Source organism: Carcharodon carcharias, chromosome 35 (genome assembly GCF_017639515.1).
Source record: "Carcharodon carcharias isolate sCarCar2 chromosome 35, sCarCar2.pri, whole genome shotgun sequence".
NCBI lineage: Eukaryota > Metazoa > Chordata > Chondrichthyes > Lamniformes > Lamnidae > Carcharodon > Carcharodon carcharias.
In genome coordinates, this window is record NC_054501.1 from 4,694,822 (window position 1) to 4,702,321 (window position 7,500).

Genomic DNA, 7,500 nt, shown 5'->3' on the forward strand with positions numbered 1-7,500 from the left:
TCAGAGGTTGTTTAGTGCATGGGGTGAGCAAGGACCCTATTCAGATAAGACTGTTGCCCGAGGTGCATTTGGATTTTAAGAAGGCGCTAGAGATAACGCTGGTCCGGGGCAGGGTCCAGGGGAGGTTCACGAGAATGATCCCAGGAATTAAAGGCTTAACGTATGAGGAACGTTTGAGGACTCTGGGTGTATACTCGATGGAGTTTAGAAGGATGAGGGGGGATCTGATTGAAACTTACAGAATACTGAAAGGCCTGGATAGAGTGGATGTGGGGAAGATGTTTCCATTAGTAGGAGAGACTAGGACCCGAGGGCACAGCCTCAGAGTAAAGGGAAGACCTTTTAGAACAGAGATGAGGAGAAACTTCTTTAGCCAGAGAGTGGTGAATCGATGGAATTCATTGCCACAGAAGGCTGTGGAGGCCGGGTCATTGAGTGTATTTAAGAGCGAGATAGATAGGTTCTTGATGGGTAAGGGGATGAAAGGTTACAGGGAGAAGGCGGGAGAATGGGGTTGAGAAACCTATCAGCCATGATTGAATGGCAGAGCAGACTCGATGGGCCGATTGGCCTAATTTCTGCTCCTATGTCCTTATGGTCTTATGGGGGAGCAAAGTAAGAGATTCAAAAGCAATACGGGGGGGGGGGGTGCAAAATGGCGCTGTCCTCCAGACCGGACGGGAAACCCTAGCCGAACAGGGCGCAAAAATACAATATTCTTCCAAAAATCGGGAAGCAGCCCCCACTAGCTGAAGAGTAAAGAAAGATAACTTAGCAGCAAAATCAAGGAATAATTTTTAACAGAGGTGGAAACACTGGCGATTGGCCGTTTAAAAAAATCGAATGTTACCATTGTGACAGCAACGGACATATGATGAGGCAGTGCGAGGAAAGATTCAGGCAGGCTTATAAACAAAAGCAGAAACCCAATGAAATCTACAGTGTCGAATTCAGATATTTCTTTTGACTCGTTTCGATCTGAAAGTCGGAGAGACGGAACCGATCGCTGTCATGGTGAAAGTAAACGGCAAACCTGTTAGAATGGAAGTGGACACAGGAGCTTTCTCTACAGTGACTGGGGAACATTACCTTCAGATATCTGAATAATGGTGATCATCAGTGAAATTTAGGAGAAACAGGTGCCAAGGTGACAACATGTGATGGGCGAAGCCATTCAAATAAAAGGCCTAAGCAGAGTCCATAACGGAAGCCAATCGGCAAAGCTACCAGTGTTGGTATTGAGAGGCAGAGAACTGATCCTTCCTGGGGGAAATTGGCTAAGAGGAATTAACCTTTGGTTGGCCACTGAGGTTCCAAAAGGAAGCTGGAAGCGTTCCCGTTGTGACAAAGGGAGTGTGTCAGGGCTCAACGATCCGAAGAAATGCAGGCTGTCTATAAGCCAGAACCTGAGAGAGCAGCCAAAGGAGCTGGAAGAGGACAGAGCTCGAGTCGAGGTGAGCAACCCTTGCAAGGAGGAAGAAAACCTGTTGAAAGACCTTCACACGCCTCAAGATGCCCCTCAGGTCAGGAGTTAGCACCTCTGGGAAGGGATGAGGAGAAAAGGACAGGACTCAGCTCCCCCTCTGGACGAGCTGAAGGATGAGCTGGCAGATAAGAGGCAGCAATGCTCAATTCTCCAGGAGGCAGCGAACAAAATACAACAAGGAGAGGGAGAGGCCAAAGAATTGGCCGCGCGAAGGCAAAGAGGCCTCGGAAGCGAAGGTCGCCGGGTTTTCGGAGAAGCAGACGGGGTAATGACATTCCCGGAGATTCAGCCACCGAGCTCGGATGAGCTGGGCTTGCATCTGAGAGAGGCCTGGGCAATGGGGAAGTCACGAAGGCGGCTGAGATTAAAGTCCGTACGAGGAAGAAGATACGGAAATACTGATAAGGCCTCAATTCTGGCAGTTTGTGGAGACGCTTTCGTAGACAGGGCCCGGGAACCAAGTCACAAACACTGATGCCCTTAGTCATTTGGCTTTACGAGGAAATGATGAGCACTTCCCTGTCCCACAGGAACTTGCTTTCCTGCTAATTTTCATAGGTTCCTCGCTGGTGTGTGCTCCACAGATCAGAGACTGGACAAGCCGGGACCCGGTCCTGTCTCCAGCACGAGAACAAGGGCTGCATGGTTGATCGCAAGAGCCCGCATCTGACTAACCAAAGCCGTCCTTCAACAGAAATAACCAGCAAGGAAGGCATCTTATGGTGGTGGGAGTAAAGCTCCCTCTATACCGTCCCCATCAAACACTCCCAGGACAGGTACAGCACGGGGGTTAGATACAGAGTAAAGCTCCCTCTACACTGTCCCCATCAAACACTCCCAGGACAGGTACAGCACGGGGTTAGATACAGAGTAAATCTCCCTCTACACCGTCCCCATCAAACACTCCCAGGACAGGTACAGCACGGGGGTTAGATACAGAGGGACGGGAGCCTCTTTTAATGGGACTACGCAGCGCCCATCCAGGAACTCCCCGAATGGAGCCCAGAGCACTCAGCTGGCTATGGTGGCCTGGGAAGGATGGCGAAATCGAGAGTTTGGTAAAGCCCTGTGTGCGCACGATGTCAGCAACTGCAAAAGTGGCCGGTGACAGCTCCGTTGCACCCTTGGGAGTGGCCGGGAAAGCTAAGCTTGGCAACCAAGCCAGCATGCTTTCTTTATCCATTACAGGACCAACCCTCACTCCGCAACGGGTGTCACACATCTGCGGAGTTATTGTTGAAAAGCCAGAAAACCAGACACGACTGGCATAGGCCTGAAGAGGAAATTTGCCGCGGGAGAGCTGGTGAACGTGAACAACTTCGGAGAAGGACCAAAGTGGTTAGCGGGTGAAATAAGTGCGGTGGCTGCATCCCTATCTTACCATGTGGAGTTGGAAGGCCCGATCATCCATAAATATGTGGAGCATTTGAGGAAGAGAGAGACAAATTACCAAGATTTGGTTCCTCCAGTGACCCATGACAGAGTAAAGCTCCCTCTAAACCGTCCCCATCAAACCATCCCAGGACAGGTACAGCACGGGGTTAGGTACAGAGTAAATCTCCCTCTACACCGTCCACATCAAACATTCCCAGGACAGGTACAGCACGGGGTTAGATACAGAGTAAAGATCCCTCTACACCGTCCCCATCAAACATTCCCAGGGCAGGTACAGCACGGGGTTAGGTACAGAGTAAATCTCCCTCTACACCGTCCCCATCAAACATTCCCAGGACAGGTACAGCACGGGGTTAGATACAGAGTAAAGCTCGCTCTACACCGTCCCCATCAAACACTCCCAGGACAGGTACAGCACGGGGTTAGATACAGAGTAAAGCTCCCGCTACACCGTCCCCATCAAACACTCCCAGGACAGGTACAGCACGGGGTTAGGTACAGAGTAAATCTCCCTCTACACCGTCCCCATCAAACATTCCCAGGACAGGTACAGCACGGGGTTAGACACAGAGTAAATCTCCCTCTACACCGTCCCCATCAAACACTCCCAGGACAGGTACAGCACGGGGTTAGATACAGAGTAAAGCTCCATCTACATTTATGGGAGCATAAATCAGACACAATTTGACCCTGAGCCACACGCGGGGATATTAGGGACAGGTGACCCAAAGCTCGGTCAAAGAGCTCAGGTTTTCAGGAGGGTCTTAAAGGAGGAGGGAGAGACAGAGAGGTTTAGGGAGGGAATTCCAGAGCTTAGGGCTCCCCAGGCAGCTGAAGGCACGGCCGCCAATGGTGGAGCGATGGGAATCGGGGGATGCTCGAGAGGCCGGAATTGGAGGAGATCAGAGATCTCGGAGGGTTGTAGGAGGCTACAGAGATAGGGAGGGTTGTAGGGGCTGGAGAAGGTTACAGAGATAGGGAGGGGTGTAGGGGCTGGAGGAGGTTACAGAGATAGGGAGGGTTGTAGGGGCTGGAGGAGGTTACAGAAATAGGGAGGGTTGTAGGGGCTGGAGGAGGTTACAGAGATAGGGAGGGTTGTAGGGGCTGGAGGAGGTTACAGAGATAGGGAGGGGTGTAGGGGCTGGAGGAAGTTACAGGGAGAGGGAGGGTTGTAGGGGCTGGAGGAGGTTACAGAGAGAGGGAGGGTTGTAGGGGCTGGAGGAGGTTACAGAGATAGGGAGGGTTGTAGGGGCTGGAGGAGGTTAGAGAGATAGGGAGGGTTGTAGGGGCTGGAGGAGGTTACAGAGAGAGGGAGTGTTGTAGGGGCTGGAGGAGGTTACAGAGATAGGGAGGGTTGTAGGGGCTGGAGGAGGTTACAGAGATAGGGATGGGTGTAGATGTTGGGGGGGGTGGGTCAGTGAGATACAGAAACTGGAACTGTTCACGGTATTCTAAATGGGATACAGAGATCTGAATTGCGCACAGTATTCCAAGTGGGATACGGAGACCGGAACTGTGCGCGGTATTCCAAGCGGGGTCTAACCGAGGTTTGATGCAAGTTGAGCTTCATTTCGCTGGGGCTACGCTCTCTCTGAGCTGTCACTGCCTCTGACTAACAGTAACTCCAGTCCGTGCAATCCTATTGCAAGTTGTTCTGAAGAAATTGCTGGGGTGACGCTTGCAGGAAGGAAAAGCAATGCTAATTGGACTGAGAGAAGCAGGATTTACCTGTTTCATGTCAGCATCAGTTCCTGAGACAGTGACAAGCCCAATTTCTATCAAACCAGGTTCTATGTTTATCATTTGGGTTGGTTGGGACCTTGAATCACATTCTGTGCTGTTGCTGGGTGGAGAGAGTGAGATCACTATCTATACCCTGGGGATTACCATTGACCAGAAACTGAACTAAACCCAGCCATATAAATACTGTAGCTACAAGAGCAGGTCAGAGGCTGGGAACCCTGCAGAGAGTAACTCACCTCCTGACTCCCCAAAGCCTGCCCCCCATCTACAAGGCACAAGTCAGGAGTGTGATGGGATACTCCCCACTTGCCTGGATGAGTGCAGCTCCCACAACACTCAAGAAGCTCGACACCACCCAGGACAAAGCAGCCCCGCTTGACGGGCACCCCATCCACAAACATTCACTCCCTCCACCACCGACACACAGGGGCAGCAGTGTGTGTACCATCTACAAGATGCACTGCAGCAACTCGCCAAGGCTCCTTCGACAGCGCCGCCCAAACCCACCACCTCTACCACCTAGAAGGACAAGGGCAGCAGACACATGGGGAACACCACCAACTGCAAGTTCCCCTCCGAGCCACTCACCATCGTGACTTACATACGAACATAGAAATTAGGAGCAGGAGTAGGCCACTCAGCCCCTTGAACCTGCTACCCCCATTCAATAAGATCATGGCTGATCCGGTTGTAACTTCAACCCCACATTCCCACCTCCCCCCGATAACCTTTCACCCCCTTGTTAATCAAGAATCTATCTCACTGCCTTAAAAATATTCAAAGGCTCGGCTTCCACCGCCTCTTGAGGGAGAGAGTTCCAAAGACTCTCAACCCTCTGGGAAAAAAATTCACCTCGTCTCCGTCTTCAATTATGTTTAAACAGTGACTCCCTCGTTCTAGATTCTCCACACCCACCCTGTCCAAGACCCCCTCAGGACCTTCAAGGTTTCAATCAAGTTGTCTTTATTTATTTATTGCCCATCCCTAATTGCCCTCGTTCAGAGGGCTTTTTAAGAGTCATTGCTGTTGGGGGGGGGGGGGATCTGGAGTCAGATGTAGGCCCAGACTGGCATTAGTGAACCAGATGGGTTTTTACAACCATTGACAATGGTTTCACGTTCATCGTTTTTGTTGAATTCAAATTCCACCATCTGCTGTAGCAGGATTCGAACCCTGGTCCCCAGAGCATTACCTTGGACCACTAGCCCAGTGACACTACACAAATTGAGTTTGGAACAAACATCTGCCAAACAGGCGAAGGAATCCAGGTGAAAGGGATCACCAGATCACTGTTAAATATCACATCAATTAGCACAGTTACCAGCGATGGAGGTAGAGAGTGAGGGACCATGACTCCTAGGGCAACTGGTTGAAGGAGATTAAATTAAACTGGTCCGAGATCCTCCAGTTGCGAACAAGGGAACTACCAGAGCTGCTAAAAATATATGACACTGTCTTCAAGGATGGGCTGGCTAAATTCCAAGGCCAACAGGCCAAGATTTACAGTGGGCCCTGAAGCAACACCTCACTCCTTGAAAGCGAGACCGGTTACCCTGAGAGAGAAGGTTGGCGCTGAGCTGAAGCGGGTGGAGAGGCTGGAAAGCAGCTCAGTCTTCAGACAGCGACCCCCCCCACCCCCCAAAACCCCAAGCCCAGTCCCGAAACCGGACCTATCCACCTGGGATGTGTGGGGACTCCAGGAAACGGATGGTCAGCAGAGCAGCCAAACTGGACAGGTACCCCCAGTGCCAAGACGAAAGGCCTCTTTGCCAACCCAGCAGGAGGGTCAACGTATACACAGCTTGACATGAGTCAAGCAGATCAGCAACTGGACCTGGATGATGCCCTCCTGGGAACAGGTAACCATAAATCCACACAAAGGGTTATATCAATATACACGCCTGCCCTCAGGTTCTTCTCCGCCTCTGCTATTTTACTTAGGACAATGGGGAGTTAAGGCCAGGATGACCTAGGCGATGTACTGATAACTGGTAGTCACAGAGAAAGAATCTAGCGGAAGTCCTGAGACCATCTTTTTTAGGAGTGGGAGTGCACCAGGAGAAGGGAATATGCCCTTTTTTTTAGCAAATGAGTTTGTTTATTTGGGCCAACGGGTTAAGACGCACAAAGAATACACCCGGTTGAAGAGAAGGTTAAAGGGATCAGAGAGGCACATGCACCCAAGAGCGCCTCTGAATTCAGCGCTGAGGGAGCGCCGCACTGTCGGAGGGTCAGTGCTGAGGGAGCGCCGCACTGTCGGAGGGTCAGTACTGAGGGAGAGCCGCACTGTGGGAGGGTCAGTGCTGAGGGAGTGCCGCACTGTCGGAGGGTCGGTGCTGAGGGAGCGCCGCACTGTCGGAGGGTCAGTGCTGAGGGAGCACCGCACTGTCGGAGGGTCAGTGCTGAGGGAGCGCCGCACTGTCAGAGGGTCAGTGCTGAGCGAGCGCCGCACTGTGAGAGGGTCAGCGCTGAGGGAGCGCCGCACTGTCAGAGGGTCAGTGCTGAGGGAGCGCCGCACTGTCGGAGGGTCGGTGCTGAGGGACTGCCGCACTGTCAGAGGGTCAGTGCTGAGGGAGCGCCGCACTGTGGGAGGGTCAGTGCTGAGGGAGCGCCGCACTGTCGGAGGGTCGGTGCTAAGGGAGCGCCGCACTGTCGGAGGGTCAGTGCTGAGGGAGCGTCGCACTGTCGGAGGGTCAGTACTGAGGGAGCGCCGCACTGTCAGAGGGTCAGTGCTGAGGGAGTGCCGCACTGTCGGAGGGTCAGTGCTGAGGGAGCGCCGCACTGTCAGAGGGTCAGTGCTGAGGGAGCACCGCACTGTCGGAGGGTCAGTGCAGAGGGAGCGCCGCACTGTCGGAGGGTCAGCGCCAAGGGAGCGC

At 52.6% G+C, this 7,500-nt stretch overlaps 1 protein-coding gene across 1 annotated transcript in view; it reads right to left on the minus strand.

Moving 5' to 3' along the window:
• The window catches only part of slc6a8 (solute carrier family 6 member 8), a 49,333-nt gene that overhangs the window by 40,830 nt on the left and 1,003 nt on the right, over positions 1 to 7,500 (minus strand). The gene's annotated exons all lie outside the window — the stretch shown is intronic.